Here is a 19,209-nt window from a genome sequence, read left to right as displayed (position 1 = left end):
AAATCTACAATTAAAATGGTGGTTATTCTTCTTTCAGGAAAGTCTTACGTGGATGTCCTCATCTCTATAAAGTGAAGCTTAATTCTCACCCTCTTTCCTTTGCATATGAGCTAGACTCGGGAGTTCTTTACGAAAGGATCTGTAGCAGAGGGGAGGAGAAGCCAGGAGTAAATGCGGACACTTGGCAAACACTAGCTTAGCCAAGTGAAGCAGGTTAGCTGTATAGGTGATGTCTCAGTCTTTCATAAAGCCTGACAGGATTTAATGAGAGGGGCACTTCCTCCCCTGCTTTGTTCTTTCCGAAAACCCGTAAACCCACACCAGTCATGGGAAGACATAAGGCAAACACAGATGGGGAGTCCTGCCACGGAACACCTTGCTGGTGTTTCTCGAGGGGTGTCGTGCTCATAAAAAACAAAGGAGACTGAGAAATTTCGCAGACTGGAGAGAAGGCTTAATGGCGAAGTGCAACATGGTGGCACATTCAGGAGGTTTAGGAGGACTGCCGTGAGTCCAAGGCCAGCCTGGCCTGAACGTGTGAATTCTGGACCAGCTTAGGCCAGCTAGTGAGACACTGAGTTTAAAAGGCAGGGGGAGGGCAGCGGTGGTGCACGCCTTTAATCCCAGCAGCCTTTGATCCCAGCACTCGGGAGGCAGAGGCAGGCAGATCTCTATGAGTTCGAGGCCAGCCTGGTCTACAAAGCGAGTCCCAGGAAAGGCGCAAAGCTACATAAAGAAACCCTGTCTCAAAAAAAAAAAAAAAAAAAAAGGCAGTGTGATGGGATGCCTTGGGTCCTTATAAAAATTATCATTTATAACGCTGTGGCAATAATGTAAGATACTGACAATGAAGTGCTGTGGGATGTTCTGTATGTCAAATGTGTTGCTCTGATTGGTTAAAAATAGAGTACTGATTGGCCAGTAGCCAGGCAGGAAGGATAAAGTAGGCGGGACAAGGAGGAGGAGAAGGCTGGGAACAGGAAGGCTGGGGATAGACTGCCAGCCATGGCCATGACAAGATGTAAGCCACAAGCCACGTGGCAAAGTATAGATTAATAGAAATGGGCTAAATATAAGAGTAAGAGCTAGACAATGGTAGGCCTGAGCTAATGGCCAAGCAGGGTTTTTTTTGTTTTGTTTTGTTTTGTTTTTTGGTTTTTCGAGACAGGGTTTCCCTGTGTAGCTTTGTGCCTTTCCTGGGACTCACTTGGTAGCCCAGGCTGGCCTCGAACTCACAGAGATCCACCTGCCTCTGCCTCCCGAGTGCTGGGATTAAAGGCGTGTGCCACCACTGCCTGACAATGTTTTTGTTTGTTTGTTTGTTTGTTTGTTTGACCAAGCAGTTTAAATAATGTAAGTGTCCATATGATTATTTCATAGGTGGGTTATGGGACCACGGGGGCTTGGTGGCACCTGGAGAGAAGCTCTCCAACTACAATGAAGGAAACTGGGTGAGGAATACATGGGAACTCTCTGTATGTGCTGTAATTTTTCTATAACCTGAAACATGTTGTGGAGTATTAATTACTTTAAGGTGTATTATATTTGTTTATACTGTGGAATATTTGTTTAATGATGCAAAAATGTATTGTATTCTTTTATATTGCATTTGTTTAACTCTGTGAAGCTGTGTTACTGTGCCTGTCTAAGACACCTGATTGGTCTAATAAAGAGCTGAACAGCCAATAGCAAGGAAGGAGAGAGGGTGGGTGGGACTGGCAGGCAGGGGATAAATGGGAGAAGAAATCTGGGAGAGAGGGAGCAAGAGAACAAGGAGAGGAGGATGGTAGGGGCCAGTCACTCAGCCACACAGCCAGCCATGGAGTTCAGAGTGAAAGTAGGATTACCGAAGTAAGAAAAGGAAAAAGCCCAGAGGCACAAGGTAGATGGGATAATTTAAGTTAAGAAAAGCTGGCTAGCAACAAGCCAAGCTAAGGCCAGGCATTCATAAGTTAAGAATAAACCTCTGTGTGTGATTTATTTGGGAGCTGGGTGGTGCCCCCCCAAGAGAAAAAGAGTAAAAAATCCCAACAACAGAAATGAAATCCTGTTTGACTCTCATCTATTCAAACATGAAAATCTGTAACTATTTATTCAGCATCTGCTATTAAACACGCACTGTTCTCCAGGCGCTTATCACCTGTGGGAACAGATACACGTGCTTGCACAGGCAAGGGATTCAGACCCCCATGGGACAAACAAGGGTGAGGGACCAGCATCTTTGCCTGCCAACAGCAACACTGGGCAGGGCAAATCCAGACCTGACTTTCTTTTATTTTCTTGTGGTTTGTGTGTGTGTGTGTCTGTCTGTCTGTGTGTCTGTCTGTCTGCCTGCCTGCCTGCCTGCCTGTCTGTTCATTTTGTTCTTGTTTGTGTGTTAGACAGATTTCACTTTGTAGTCCAGCCTGGCCTGGAACCTCAGACCCTCCTAGTGCTAGGATTATAGATTTGAGCCCTTGTGGCATACTCTCCAGCCCTGGTTTTCTTTTCTCTCTCTCTCTGTGTGTGTGTGTGTGTGTGTGTGTGTGTGTGTGTGTGTGTGTGTTCATGTGTGAATATATGTGGTGATATATTGTGTGCACTAATAAAATTTGCCAGGAGATCAGAGAGACAAAGGAACAAGCCACTGCTGCGTCTCACCTTGTCAGTTCCAGAATCCTCTGACTGGATGTCTCTGAGTCCTCAGCTGAAAGGGGTCCAGCTGAAAAGGGCTTCAGTGGAAAGAAAGCACAGTTCCTGTCTCCGCGCCTTACATACCTGTCTCCTCACCTTACATACCTGTCTCCTGGCCTTACATACCTGTCTCAGTGCCTTACATACCTGTCTCCGCCCAGCCATAGCACTTCCTTCCTAGTGCCGGGACAAAGGCATGTGTGCTTCCCAAACTGGTAGCAGAGGCATAAGATCTCAAGTGCTGGGACTAAAGGCATGCGATTCCCAAGTGTTGAGATTAAAGGTGTGTGCCACCACCACCTGGCTCTATTTGTCTCCTAGACTGAATTAATCTCATGTAATCCAGGGTGGCTTTGAACTCACAGAGATCCAGAGGGATCTCTGCTTCCTGAGTGCTAGGATTAAAGGTGGGTGCCACCACAGCCTGGCATCTATGTTTAATCTAGTGGTTTATTCTATTCTCTGATCTTCAGGCAAATTTTATTAAGGTACAAAATATCACCACAAATATGAGTGCATGTGCATGTGTGTACACATGCATGAGGAAGTCAGAGGTTGATGTCAGGTGTCTTCCACAATAGCTCTCTGCCTTTTTTAAAAAAAAAGAAAACTCAGAGCCCACCGTTTTGGTAAGCTGGCTGGTGGGTGAGCTCCAGGGTCCACCTGCTTTGCCCCCCAGTGCTGAGAATACAGACACACACTGCAGACCTGGCTTTTAAAGAGGAATGCTGGGAATTCACGCTTGTACAGCAAGTAGTCTAAGGACTGTGCCGCCTCCGAAGGCCCAGGCCTTCCTGATCAATCCATCTCCAGTGTGGTGACATCACCTGAAAGCATCACAGCCTCACTTGGGGATGTCTCTAATTGAAAAGAAAATCCTCCCGTGTACATAATTTTAAGCAACGCATTAGGTGTTTGGATAACGATCACTGTGCAGTCTTAGCATGTAGTTGGGTTTTTTTATTCTTCACTCTTTGGGGGCCCACCACCGAGATCCAAATAAATACAAGATTTATTCTTACTTAGGAATGCCCACTCTCAGCTTGGTTTGTTTCTAGTCAGCTTTTCTTAAATTATTCCATCTAACTTTTGCCCCTGGGCTTTTACGTTTCTCTAGTCTGTATACCTGTGTTTACTTCTTACTCTGTGGCTGGGTGAGTGGCTGGGTGGGTGGCTCCTGGCATCCTCCTCTCCTCCTTTTCTCACTCCTTCCCCTGTAGATAGAGTTTTCCTGCCTGGCCCAGAGTCAGGACAAATCTCTCTCACCCGCCAGGCCTATAGACGCTCAGACCCAACCAAGTAAACACACAGAAACTTATATTGCTTACAAACTGTATGGCTGTGGCAGGCTTTTTGCTATCTAGTTCCTCTATCTTAAATTAACCCATTTCTATTAGTCTATACTTTGCCACATGGCTCGTGGCTTACCAGTACCTTACATCTTGTCTTGGCCGCAGCTGGCAGTATCTCTCTGCCTTCACCTTCCGCTCCCAGAATTCTCTCTCCTTGTCCCGCCTATACTTCCTGCCTGGCTACTGGCCAATCAGCATTTTATTTATACAGATCAATATCCACAGCATTCCCCTTCTCTCCTATTTATTCTCTCTGCCTGGTAGCCCCTCCTATTTCTCTCTCCTGCCTAGCTATTGGCTGTTCAGTTCTTTATTAGACCAATCAGGTGTTTCAGACAGGCACAGTAAGACAGCTTCATAGAGTTAAACAAATGCAACATAAAAGAAATGCAACACATCTTTGCATCATTAAACAAATATTCCACAGCATAAACGAATGTAACACATCTTCAACAACATTAGTGAGCCCAAGAAAAGAGACTGCCAGAAGTATGCCTTTACAGAAATGTAATGATAGCAGTGAATAAATAGTAACTTGGAAGAAATGAACATGGAGGGCAGTCTGACAAAGAGGTGCATGATGGGAGCTCTCAGAATGAAGAGCGCTTTGTTTGCTGTAAGGCTATGGGTTTTTCCTTGCTGAACAGAGAAATCCTGTCTCAAAAAACCAAAATGTAAATAAGTAAATAAATACATACATACATACATACATTCATAAAAAGAATCACAACCAAGCTTTGAGCTGGAAGTAAAAAAAAAAAAAAAAAAAAACCAGCATGGCCAGCAGTGGTGCGCGCCTACCTGTAACCAGCCCCTGAGAGGAGGCTCTCTGCCAGCGTCAGGCCATCCACGGGGGACTGGATGGGTAACAGAAAGACAAAACTATCAATATCAAATATGGCTACATGGTTAGCTGTTAAAAACAAGGACTATAAGGGATGGGGGACACTGGAATGATGGCTCAGTGGTTAGTACACTATTTTTGTGAGTTCCCAGCACCCATGTTGGGTAACTCACAACTGCCTGAAACTCCAGCTCCAGGGGATCTGATTGCCCTCTGTGGACTCCACAAACGCCCGCACTCCAGTGCACACACCCCACATAGGCACCCAGATATACGTGTAATCAAAGATAAAATAGATTTTGAAAAAACAAGACTATAGTAGTCATGCACAGCTCCCTCCTGCCTCCTCCACCTGTTTATTGTTTATTATGTCATGGCCATCTCTCCTTATTCATCAGAAACAATAAAAACTTAAAATCTCTCCATTTCTTCAGGTTTGTTTAAATTAAAATATAATTACATCATTCCCTTCCACTCCTCCCTCAAACCTTCCCATACCGACCTTGCTCCCTCTCAAATTCACACACTTTTTTTTCTTTCATTGTTGTTTTATAGACTCCTTTTTTACTTATTTTAGAGACAGACTCTTACTATGCAGCCCAGTTAGTCTCAAACTTGTAATCCTCCTGCCTCAGCTTCCAAGTATTAGGATTACAGGCATGTGCCACCACATCTGGCTTGCTCTGCAGTGGTTGGTTTGTTTTGTTTTCTCTCTCTCTCTCTCTCTCTCTCTCTCTCTCTCTCTCTCTCTCTCTCTTTTTTTGGGGGGTTTTTCAAGACAGGGTTTCTCTGTGTAGCTTTGTGCCTTTTCCTGGAACTCGCTTGGTAGCCCAGGCTGGCCTCGAACTCACAGAGATCTGCCTGGCTCCCGAGTGCTGGGATTACAGGTGTGTACCACCACTGCCCGGCCTGTTTTGTTTTCTCTATTCTCCCAATTAATACTGTTACTCTCATTTGGGAGTTAATTGTGGGTGAAAGAGTGTAGACGTGGCTCAGGTGATGGTGTGTGAATTGTACTAGGCCATCTACTCAGCATCACTACTATCCTCTTTGGACCCTGAAGAGTCACAGAAAGAGTCACGTTTGCCAGGACCCCTTCCCTGTTCTGAGGCAGGACAGAAAGACAGAAAATTATGGAGACTCGCGAAGGAAAATTAGCCCCTCCCCCCAGTCTGGTTGAAACCTGTTGCCAGCTGAGACTCAATAACTCCAGCACATTTAACGTTTGCGGTAGAATTGCCTAAATACAGACAATGATTGTTTTATATGAAGATATCTTCAAATCAGAATGCGAAAACATGATGAGCTTGAGCACAGATAACCTTCAGGTACAGCCTTGCTTCTCTCCCAGATATGTTTCAGAAGTTTCACAAACAAGACTCTTAACTTTTATTTATAGTAAAGATGTCCTAACTGCCCACAGCCCTGTGATCTAGGGTTTTATCTACTGTAATCCTGTCCAGAACCACCCTGTGATCTCACTGAGGTTTTGTTTTGTTTTTGAGACAAGATTTCTCTGTGAAACAGCTCTGGCTGTCACTTTGGTAGACCAGGCTGGCTTCAAACTCACAGAGGTCTGCTTGCCTCTGCCTCCCCAGTGCTAGGATTAAAGGTGTGCACCACCACTGCCTGGCTTCTTGTGTTTGTTTGTTTGTCTTTGAGACAGAGTCTCCCTAAATAGCTCTGACTGTCCTGGAACTCACTATGTAGACCAGAGATCTGCCTGCATCTGCCTCCTAAGTGCTTGGAATAAAGGCGTGTGCTACCATGCCTGGCTTCATTTAAGTTTTTTAACAGTCCTTCAAAGACAATAACTTCAGAACTCATCAAAAATATATGACTATTGTAAAGACTGTGAAGTATATACAACTCTCTGAGAAGACATACCCAGACCTCCATACATCCTATTCTTTCTATTAGTTCTTTCTATTAATCCCTGTGTTTAAATCTATGTCAAAAATCTCACTCAACAAACTGCAGCTCTGCTTTTATTAGCTGTCTTAGTGTTCTGTTGCTGTGAAGAGACACCACGACCAAGGCAACTCATAAAAGAAAGCATTTAATTGGAGACTAGCTTACAGTTTCAGAGGTTTAGTCCATTATCATTATGGCAAGGTCATGGAGGCATGCAGGCAGACACTGGAGCATACATCCTGCTTCAGGAGAGTGATGTGGGGGGAGGAAGGGGAAGGGAGGTAGGGAGGAAGAGGGAGGAGAGAGAGAGAGAGAGAGAAAGAAAGAGTATTGAAGCCTCAAAGCCCATCCCCAATGATGTACTTCCTCTAACAAAGCCACGCCTACTCCAACAAGGCCACACCTTGTAATCCTTCTAATCATTTCCAACAAGGTCACTCCCTGGTGACTAAGCATTCAAATATAGGAGCCTTAGGGGAGCCAACTTTATTGGAACCACCACATTGGCTCACTCTGGTACTCCTTTCTGTGACAAAATCAGCTTTAACCGAGTGCAGGTCTACTAAAAAGAACTCTCCAGACTGCTGTGGGAGCAGCGTAGGCAGTCGCTGGCCCATCCATGCCACTGTTGATGGTTTCAGATTATGAGACACACTGGTATCTGGTTGGAGAGCTAAAGAGAAGAGGTCATTATTCTCTAAAGATGATTGCAGCCAGATATGTGGACAGATGGGAGAGCCATATAGTCATCCAGGGAGCTCTAGAAAACTCCACATACTGCTACAGACTACTGAGATAATTGGAGGAGTCTGCTTAGGCCGGCTGGGAACGCTGGAACCTTCCCAACAAGCTCTTGAGAGCAGCTCACCTGTTTGTGCTTCAGGGTGAGCTCTTTGGTGGCACTTTCCGGAAGTCTGATAGTGACTTCTCCAACCTTGTGCTAGCTTATGGGTGGTTCCTTCCCTGGGCTGGTGGTCCTGGGTTCTATATAAAAGCAGGCTGAACCAGCCATGAGGAGCAAACCAATAAGCAGCTCTCCTCCATGGCCTCTGCATCAGCTCCTGCCTCCAGGTTCCTGCCCTGCTTCAGTTCCTGCCTTGACCTCTCTCAGTGGACCATGATTCAGGATACATAAGCCAAGTGAACCCCTTCCTCCCCGGGTTGCTTTTTGGTCATTGTGTTTCATCACAGCAATAGAAACCCTAACTAAGACGAAACTTCACTCTTCTTTGTATCCCCAGTGAACCGGTGGTATCCCCAATTCATATCTTATCTGGAAAACAAAGGCTGTTTTTACATTATCTGAGTCCAACTATAATTTATACAGGACCCTTCAATTTCTTTAGATGTCCAGGTGATCACACTAGTTCACTATGGTTTTAGGAATTAAACAGGTTTTAATATTTCCCTCTTTGGTTGTTATAATGGTTACTTTCGTACTTTAACTTAGCTGGGGTATAATAGCTGGAGGGAACCTTAATTTTAAAGTCTTAGATTTGTTAGAAATATCGAAGTCATGATGTTTTTAGTGAGGTCTCAGACAGAAATGACAAACATGTTATTATTGGACACTGGAGAAAAGCTGACCCTTCGTATGATATGGCAACAAAACTGGGTGTGTCATGTTGTAAGGTTAGGTAGAAAGTAGAAAGTCTAAACAATAAATTTAGAGATTGCCAAGAAAAATGTGGAAGACATGGCTTGCTTTCTCCTTGCTGCTTCTAGCAAAGTATGAGAGAGGAAAGAGATAAATTGAAGAAGTGGCTATTAAGCAAAAAAAAAAAAAAAAAAAGCACTTGATTGAGAAAATTTCTCTCTCTCTCTGTCTCTGTCTGTCTGTTTCTCTCCCCCACCCCCTTTCTAGAGATGATCTTACTGTGTTGCCGAGGCTAGTCTTAAACTGGCAATCCTCCTTTCTCAGCCTCCTGAGTAGCTGGGATTAGAGGAAATGCCACCACAGCTGCTTCCTGTGCAGACAGCACGCTCTAGAACCGAAGCCCAGGACGTAGCCGGGCAGACTTTGCTGAGAAGTTTAGATATGGGACTTGCGGATTGATTCAGCCATCTCAGCACAAGCAGGAAGGGTCCTCTAGGAAGAACTCACTCATATCCCAGCGTGGGTCTCCTCGGCATGTGTCATACATAGACCTACAGAGTTTTTGAGGCTATTGTAGCTACAGAAACACTGGCTGAACCAACAGAGACAGAAACAGAATGAAGTGAAGGATGATTGTCAGACTTCAGGGGTTCCACAGGCAAGAAAGGAGCTGACACAGTTACTCAGCAACGTATATGTGATGTGATTCAATAAAAAGAATGACTGGCTGTAAAGGCAGATCCCTGGACCCTGAGATCAGAGATGCTGGTCCAATGAGCCAAGATACTTCCTTGGGCACAGATGGGATCAAGCTGCAAAGAATTATCCCCAGGCCTTGATACCTAGTGAAACAGCCCTGCTAGCTTCCAAACTGGGACCCCACTATTCCTTCCATCTCCTCTCTTTTAGAATGGAATTGTCTTTTAGAAGAGAATGGTTGTTTTTTCTTGTTTTATAGTCTATAAATAGAGGTGAATCTAGCTCTGGACCACACCGGCTAGAGTCCCCGCTCTATTTCTGATTTAAGTGATAAAGAGCATGAGATGGAGCAGGTAGGTGGTTTGCTCTTTGATGAGATTTAGGATTTAGACGGTGTTGGAAGGAGTTAGGACTTGGGGCATGTTGGGGTGGGATGGATCGTACTTTGTACATGAGGCATATATGAATTTGAGGTGACAATGGGCAGACTCTTCAGGCTTGAACAGTAGCCCTCAAAAATCCTTGTCCACTGGAGAACCAGAATATGACCTTATTTAGAAATAGCCTTTTCAGGTGGAACCAAGGTGGCATCATGTTAGATTGATCTGTAAGGGGAAAGCCCTGTGAAGACTCTGTTAGAGACTGAAGTAATGTAGCTGTAATCAAAGGTTAGTGAGACTTCTACCAGCCACCCTGCTGGAGAGGTGTGCAGTGAATCTCCTCCAGGCCTCCAGAAGGAACCAGCTCTGCTGACACTTTCATTTTGGATGTCTAGCCTCCAGAACTGTGACAGAGTAAATATCTATCATCTGTCTGCAACAATTCGTTAGAATACATCTAGGACACTAATCTACTCAGCATTTAGATGTTGGTTGACACTTGGTCCTTTTACTTTACTTTATGTGTATGTGTGTCTGTGGTGTCTAAACCTCATGTATGCAGGTGCCCCAGGAGGCCAGAAGAGGGAGCTGGGTCCCCAGCCCTGGCATTACAATGGCTATGAGCTGCCTGATGTGGGAACCAAACTCTAGTCCTCTGGAAAAGTAGGAAGCATTCTTTTTGTTTTATTTTGTTTAGAGACAAAGTCTCACTATGTAGCCCTGACTGGCCTAGAATTCACTATGCAGACCAGGCTGGCCTCAAACTCACAGAGATGTCTTTGCCTCCTGAGTGCTGGGATTAAAGAAGTGGAAAGCATCAATTAACCAATGAGCCATCTCTCCAGCCCCAGTCATTGTATTTTAAATACATATCTTTTGTTCAATATCTGGGTCACACATTTTTTCTTCCAGTTTGCCACTTAGCTTTTCACTTTGTCAATACTACTGGTCTCTATGCCTTCTATATCTATGTCTACATCTACATCTATATCATCTATATCTATATTTAATCATTTATATACTAGGGATCAAGCCCGGAGGTTTTGCATGTGGAGGCAAGTATAGCCAACACAAGAAATTTTTAATGTAAAAGTTATAAATCTTCTCCTTCATGTTTTATGCTTTTTATGTTCCATTTAAGAAATCTTTCCCTGCAGTGGTGGCACACACCTTTAATCCCAGCACTCGGGAGGCAGAGCCAGGCAGATCTCTGTGAATTCGAGGCCAGCCTGGGCTACCAAGTGAGTTCCAGGAAAGGTGAAAAGCTACAAAGAGAAACCCTGTCTCAAAAAAAAAAAAAAAAGAAAAGAAAAGAAAAGAAAAAAATCTTTCCCTGATACCTGGGCAGTAGTGGAGCAGGCCTTAAATCACAGCAACTGGAAGGCAGAAGCAAGTAGATCTCTGTAAATTCAAGGCCAGTCTACAAAGCAAGTTCCAGGCCAGCAAGAACTGTAAAGAAACCTTGTCTCAAAAAAGAAAAAAAAAGGAAAGAAAGAAAACATTTTTCCTGAAACTCCAAAAACATTCTTGTTGTTTGTTTTTGCTCTTTGCTCTTTTGGGGGGCCCACCACCAAGCTCCCAAATAAGTCACACACGGAGGCTTATTCTTAATTATGAATGCCTGGCCTTAGCTTGGCTTGTTTCTTGCCAGCTTTTCTTTACTTAAATTATTCCATCTATATTTTGCCTCTGGGCTTTTTCCTTTTCTTACTTCTGTGTATTTTACTTTCACTCCTACTCCATGGCTGGCTGTGTGGCTGGGTGGCTGGCCTGGGTCCTGCTCTCCTCGTTCTCTTGCTCCTCCCAGATTTCTCCTTCTTTATGTTCTCTCTGCCTGCCAACCCCCCTCCCCCATCCTTGCTCCTGATTTCTATTGGCTGTTCAGCTCTTTATTAGACTATCAGGTGTTTTAGACAGGCACAGTAACACAGCTTCACAGAGTTAAACAAATGAAACAAAAACAAAAGTAACACACCTTAAAATAATATTCCCCAACACATTCTCCTTTATTTTCTTCTTTAACGGTTTATGAATGGTATAATGGTGTGGGTAAGATTGTGTCTTTTGGATATTTTACTCAAGTACTCAGTAATATACCCCAGCCCTTCTCTACTGACACATAATTTCTATCATAATACTGTATCACATTCCACACATCCAGGGGTCTGGTTTTAGCATCTCTCTTCTGTTGTTTGTGCCTATTCTCTACCCTTGTACCAATAACAAATTAATTGCTATAACTTGGTAGCAATAGTTTTTGGTGAGAGGCAATTTTACCTTCCAGGTAATTTCGCTAAATATAAAATTTAGCAGAATTTGGAGTCATTTTTGGCCATTATAAACTTGAAGGTGGGTGTGTACCACTGGCATCTAGTGGGTAGTGGCCAGAAATGCTGCTAAACTATAGGGACAGTCCCTCAGAACAAAAACTTAGGTAGTGTCAAATGCTGTCTATTTTATAGTAAGAGCTGGAGTCCAGTGATTCCTCATAGTAATTCTTTATGATTTATCCTACTAGCCTCACTGAAAAAACAGAGATGCTAATAGATTAAGTGACTTGTCTTATATCATATACTTCTTAACAACTGTTAAAACCAAGTACAAACTAAAATAAAACTTTCTAAAGTAAGATAGTTCTCATCCTAGCCTAAGACAGAGCTCTCAAATCCCACTGACTATTCATTTCATCAGACAACTCACTGTATTGCCTTCATGTACCAGCTCATGGGTTGCGTGGTAGAAATACCAAGAAACAGCAGGGCAGTGGTGGCACACACCTTTAGTCCCAGCACTCAGGTGGCTGAGGCAGGCAGATCTCTGTGAGTTCGAGGCCAGCCTGGACTACAGAGTGAGTTCCAGGAAAGGCGCAAAGCTACACAGAGAAAGCCTGTCTCAAAACCACCCCCTCCCCCCAAAAAAAGAAAGAAAGAAATACCAAGAAACAGGCCCAAGCGTCCCTCAGGAAAGTTCATGGCCTGGTGTGGAAATAGACACTGAACAATCTTTCTCCAAGTGCAAGTGTGGTAGGTAGTTCTCATTTGGGTACCTATAACAGGACCGTGCTTTACAGTCTTCAGGAAAATGGCATTCTGTGTGTTCTCAAACCTTGTTTAAAATAGCAGCTTTAATCTGTGGTGACAGGGTCTGCTAAACAAAATTCAACTTAACCCAAACCTATTCAAAGTCTTGCAAATTCCAAATCCACTCACCTAGTAGAATTTTAGAAGAATATGGTGAACAGCCGTGAAAAGGCAACAATTAATCTTTCCTTTTGTTTAGAGAAAATCCCCGCCAATTCTATCTGCATTAGTAGCAGGAACCTGGTGATGAGACAGCAGGATGAGCCTTAGCACCATTTAAACTCCCTCTGCTCTTCAGGAGTTTGGAATGAAGACCTGCAGGGTCATTAAGTCCTCTCTGTGGAAGCAGGATGGATGTGCTAGTCTCAATCCATCCATAATAGATGGCTGTATAGTGCGGCCTTAGAAACCTACCCTTAGGATGCTCTCTCCAGCCTCCCTCCGCAGTTCTTAAGTGTTCCAAGATTTTAATGTTTATTAAATCCGAACCTCATCAATTTATTTCCAATACACAGATGATGAGAGGTAGGATTCGTTACAATTGATTAGACACCTGTCCCTCCAGTGCTGGATTCACAGTTTACATACACACGAGGCACTTTCCAGTGTCGGCCAACTTCCTTTCCCTCCCAAACGCCCAGTTTTCTTATATTTAGTCTTACATCACCCCCTGCATCCCTCCCCTCCCACTCACATCCTGCCTCTTCTCTCCTGGGCGCTTGACCTTCCATTTCCTCTAGATTCAGTCCTGGATGAGCTCCTGATTCTGGTTGCTGATTGTTTACTTTTCACTTGCCCATCTCACTTCTTTTGAAAGGCAATGCTTTAGGCACGGTAACTTTAAATACATTAGCGATCCTTGCATATCACTGTCCTTGGCTCTCAAGTTGCATTTATGGGAAGTCTCATCCAGTGATGCTCACATTGCCTACTTAACCTGCTGACACATTTTCAGTTATGCATTTCTTCTACACTGAAGTAGATTGATAAAGAAAACCAGGTGGTTTGGAACAGTACTTAGTTGGGGGTTGTGAAGACAGTAATTCAATTAAAAAGACTCCCATTCTGACCATTCAGCTAGCAGATACTCAATAAGCATCTATTGTGTCCCAAACACTGGCATGTAATATTCTAAAACTTGGGCTCTGTCTAGCGTTCACATCCCCAGTTGGGTGCCAAGCTGGGAAGATGGCTCAGAGGTTAAGAGCATTGGCTGCTGATCCAGAGGACCTGAGTTCGATTCCCAGTAACCACATGGTGGCTCACAACCATCTATAATGAGATCCAGAGCCCTCTTCTGGTATGCAGGAAGAACACTGTATACATAATAAATAAATAAGTCTTTTTAAAAGGAAGGAAGGAAGGAAGGAAGGAAAGAAGGAAGGAAGGAAGGAAGGAAGGAAAGAAGGAAGGAAAGAAGAAGAAAGAAAGAAAGAAAGAAAGAAAGAAAGAAAGAAAGAAAGAAAGAAAATAATTACCATAAAATGTAGTAATGCTCTAAAAGTCATGGGAACCCAATAGAAGGCAGCTTGACTATTTGCTGAGTGTTTCACGCTGACAAGTGGGCATTATGTTAACAGAGACTATAGAATGAGGGTCAGGGGCATGGCTGGGTTGGTAGAGCACTTGCCTAGAATGTACAAAGTCTTGGGTTTGATCCCCAGCACTGAACAAAACCAAGTGCAGTGGCTCCTGCCTGTTATCCACACGCGTGGATAGGCAGGAGGATCAGAAGTTCAAGGTCATCCTCAGCTATATAGTGAGTTTGAGGCTAGCCTGGACTACTTGAGATCCTACCTCAAAAAAAAAGTTCTCTCTCTCTCTCTCTCTCTCTTCCTCCCTCCCTCCCTCCTTCCCTCCTTCCATCCATCCATCCATCCCTTCTTTCCTTGCTTTTTTTTCTTTCTTTTAAGAATTGACACAGGTTCTTTGTGATGTCACTCTGCTTCAGACTAAACTTACATATATCTCAAAAAACTCTACTGCACGAACTGAGATGCTTCTGTCCTGTGTTATGTACAGTCGGTACCCTCCTTTCTGTGAAGCTGAAAGCAGAGAAGATTTTCTGGCAATCCTCCCGAATGGAAAGTAGATATGATAATGCCCAGAGATGAGCAAGCTGCTCCTGCAGTTCCACCAACTTTTCAACATCAAGTGAAGAGCCCCAGGCCTCTAGAACCAGGAAGCTTCAGCCTTTATGGATCAGAAGTTTCACTTCTCCATTTCTCCAGAGTACACATGGTTTGATGATGTCTTCTCTCATCCATTTTTTTAAAAAGTGACTAATTTGCAATAAAATTGTATGCTACCTTCATATATTCTCATTTTCAAAAGATGTCCCTTCTTTTAGCTTATCAAATCTGATTAATGAATTATATTTTTTAAAAAGTTATAAAAGCTCCCTTAGGGGGAAAAGGAAGCAAAATAAAGAGAGTGGGGTGATACAGGATAAACCAGATGTGGTCCTACCCTCAGGAGCTTAGTCTAGTGAAAGTTAAGAAGATAAACCAGGGCTGGAGAGATGGCTCAGCGGTTAAGAGCACTGGCTGCTCTTCCAGAGGACCTGGGTTCAATTCCCAGCACCTATATGGCAGCTCACAACTGTCTGTAATTCCAGTTCCAGGGGATCCAATACCCTCAAATTGACATACAGGCAGGCAAAAAACCAATGCACATAAAATAAAAATAAAAAATAAAAAGATAAACTAGATGTGGTCCTACCCTCAAGGAGCTCAGTCTAGTGAAGGTTAGGAAGAGGACGATCAGTGAGAGGTGAAAGGAGGGGCCTTCCAGATAGGCTAAGACCCTCAACAAGGACAGTTCTTCACTCAGTCTACTAATTCAAATGCTCATCTCTTCTGAAATGCCTCACACACACCCAGAAGTCATCTAGCCACTATTAAATACTGTGTGCCAGCATACATACATTCTGCATTTTATTAATTATTATATACAGCTAGCTGACACAGGTGACAGCCTGCTGCAATCTGAGATACTATATATAGAAGACCTACTATGTGCCAGAAACGTTACATATTTTATTTATTTATCATTTTATTAGTGGCAGTGATACAGCTTGACCCAAGCCTGGCACGTGGTAGGCAAAGGCTCCACCATGGATCATCTCTCATCATTTTAGTCAGCCCCGACAAGGAACTTGTGAGGTGAATATTGTTTCTCTTGTTTTGTTTGGTTTTTTGAGACAGGGTTTCTCTGTAGATTTGGAGCCTGTCCTGGAACTCACTCTGTAGCCCAGGCTGGCCTCGAACTCACAGAGATCTGCCTGTCTCTGCCTCCTGAGTGCTGGGATTTAAAAGTGTGCACCACCACAGCCCGGCTGTTTGTTATTCTCACTTCACAGATGAGAAAATGGAACTCAAATGTCATGTTCAAGGTTATTCACAAGATAGTGAGCCAGAGAGATGACTCAGTGGGTGAAAAGCACTTGCCACAAAACCTCATGATCTAGGTTCAGTTCCTGAGAACTACATGGTAGAGAGAGCTGACACCTATAAATGTTCTCTGACCTCCACATGTATTCTGTGGTGTGTGCACAAGTGCACATACATGCACACACACATACATACACACACAATCTAATTTTTTTTTCTTTTTCTTTTTCTTTTTGGCTGGCCTGGAACTTGCTATGTGAACCAGGTTGGTCTGGAACTCACTGAGATCTACTTGCATCTGCCTCCCAACTGCTGGAATTAAAGGTGTGTGCCACCACACCCGGCTTTGAATTCAGATTTCTCTGACCTCAAAACACACTTTTAGAAATTTTGTTGGTTTGTTTTACAGAAGCTTTCTCTTGTCACTCTGGCCTCACCCCACCCTTTCTGTTCCTTGACCCAGCTCAAAACCACCTTCTTAGTTTTCCCGTTTGTTGAGATATTTGCAGAGAACATAGCAAAAGGTACTAGTGCTCTGCTCAGATGCCCTCGGCCTAGAGCACAGCACCTCTGCTGTTTCTGAGTGACTCCCGCCCCTAACACCTGCATCTCTTGGCCTGAGACTTTCACTGGCTGCAGGAGGGCTCACCCCATATGTATGCCAGGCAGGCTGAAGAGTTAAGAAATGCCTGTCATAAGCAGTCCTCAACCACTGTGGGGTGGAGCTTGCAGGAAAAATATCCCAGCTTTTCAACCCCTTGGGGGAACAATTCTGAGTCTACTCTACTCACTGTCCCTCTCTCTGAGAGTCCACAGGTGGAGCCATTGCGTCAGCTGTGGCCCTCTCTGTAGAGGACCTGGGTTGGCGGTCTTCCCTCTGTATCCCACTTCCCATTCTCTTACTGTACTTCTCAGGATCCCCCTGGAGTCTGCTGAAGGGACGCCTGTCCTGGATGAGTTCTCAAGCTTGGTTGGTGCTCCAGCCCCTCCCTCTCTTCACCCCAGCTTCTGGGATGCCTTTGACATACTATCCTGGAGCCCTTCTCCTCCTCCTCCTCCTCCTCCTCCTCCTCCTCCTCCTCCTCCTCCTCCTCCTCCTCCTCCTTCTTTTACTAGGCAAGCACTCTACCACTGAGCTAAATCCCCAACCCTCTCCTCCTCCTCCTTCTTCTTCTCCTCTTCCTTTTTTTGTTTTGTTTTGTTTTGTTTTGTTTTGTTTTTGTTTTCTTTGAAACAGGGTTTCTCTGTGTAGCTTTGCTTCTTTCCTGGAACTCTGTAGCCCAGGCTGTCCTCGAACTCACAGAGATCCACCTGCCTCCTGAAGCTTCCTGGAGCTTTTCTAATTGCAGGTCTGACTAGCTTGCTTTGAACGACCTGGTCATCCTTGTCTCGGCACTCTAGAATGCTCATTGATGGCTGCTGAGCAGGCTGTATTCTTCAAACTCCTTCTTATATTTTGTGGACTCATCCTCCATCCTCTCCAGCTCCCAGGAAGCCCCCTGTGACCCTTTGGTTGAGAAATATTTACAACTGCTAAAATCAAGACAGAAATTTTGTTATAAAAAACACAAAATTTCTCTAGTTGAAACATGAAATAAGCTAAGGAAGGGAACCAACAATTTGTAAGATTTAGTTACTGTGGGGGCTGGAAAGATGGCTCAGCAGTGGATAATTGGTACTGCTCTTTCAGGGACCCAAGTTCAATTCCCAGGATCCATAATAAGACGCTTACCATTAGTTCCAAGGGATCCATACCCTCTGGCCTCCCAGGACACCTGTATGCACATGGTGTCCTTGTTATACTCATTCGGGCACACATACACAAGAACAAAAATAAGTCTTTTCTTTTCTTTTTTTTTAAGATTTGGCCAGGTGGCCAAGCAGTGGTGGTGCACACCTTTAATCCCAGCACTCAGGAGGTAGAGGATCTCTGAGTTCAAGGCCAGCCTGGTCTACAAAGGGAGTTCTAGGACAGCCAGGGCTACACAGAAAAACCTTATCTCGAAAAACAAAAACAAACAACAACAAAAAGTTTTAGCCAGGTGTGGTGGTACACACTCTTAATTCCAGTGTTTGGAAGGCAAAGGCAAGCATATCACTGTGAGTTCAAGGCCACCCTTGTCTACCCAGGCCAGCCAGGGTTACATGGTGAGAACTTAAAAAAAAAAAAAAGTTACTAATTTTGATAGTTTTCTTTTCTTTTCTTTTTTAAAGTTTGGTTTGGTTTGGTTTTCCAAGACAGGGCTTCTCTTTGTAGCCCTGGCTGTCCTGGAACTCAGTCTGTAGAACAGGCTGGCCTCCAACTCTGCCTGCCCCGCCCCATTCCTGAGAGCTGGGATTAAAAGTGTGAGCCACCAACACCACACAGTGAGTTTTCATTTAAAAGCACCTGCCAGTTGAATGAGGTACCGGCTCATATTGCTGGGCCTGCTAACTTCGGGGATTGGTTCCAGGACATCTCCTTTTTCCTCATATGTCAAATTCCACAGACACTAAAGTTCCTTATTATGAAATGGTGTACATAGTGTTTGCACATAATCTGTGCATGTTGTTCCTAAACTTGTCACTTCTGGGATTTTTATAGTACCTGTCACAATGCAAACTGTTTTAGGAGTGTGTTGTCTAGGGAATAAAGTCTCCACTTTCAATAAAGATGCATGTACACTTTTATGCCAGAAGAGGGCATCAGATCCCACTATAGATGGTTGTGGGACACTATGTGGTTGCTGGGAATTGCACTCAGGACCTCTGAAAGAGCCTTAACTGCTCTTAACTGCTGAGCCACCTCTCCAGCCCCTATCTGTGGGGACTCATTTCTTTATTCAGCAAGCATCCTACTGCATCTGCTGCTTCTGCATTTCCCTTCTCCTTCCCAGCCACTTCCTCAATTGTGTACAGCCCAACATCCCTCTCCAGCATTCAGCCACGCCCTGGCTCCTCTAGCACACTCCACCTCTGCTCCAGCTACAGGATACAGGTATACAGGGCAGTTATATGTGTAAGTGTCAGGGAGGGAGTTCAGGGTCAGTGATGGCTTGTATAAGTGGTGGGAAATGGAGTTGGAAAGGCAAGCTAACCTGGTGAATGGGATTCATCCTGAGAGTCCGTGACACGTACCTTCACTGTCAACACACTGGATTTCGAATCATCTAGGAGACACCCTTGGGCATGTCTGTGAAGGTATTTCTAGGAAAGTTTGAGGAGGGAGGATTCACCCTCAAGGTGGGCCGTGCTTTCCATGGGCTGAGCTGAGCACCAGCATTCACCTCTCTCGGCTT

The sequence above is a fragment of the Onychomys torridus genome, chromosome 2 (assembly GCF_903995425.1).
Source record: "Onychomys torridus chromosome 2, mOncTor1.1, whole genome shotgun sequence".
Classification (NCBI taxonomy): Eukaryota; Metazoa; Chordata; class Mammalia; order Rodentia; family Cricetidae; genus Onychomys; species Onychomys torridus.
This window is presented reverse-complemented; position numbering follows the sequence as displayed.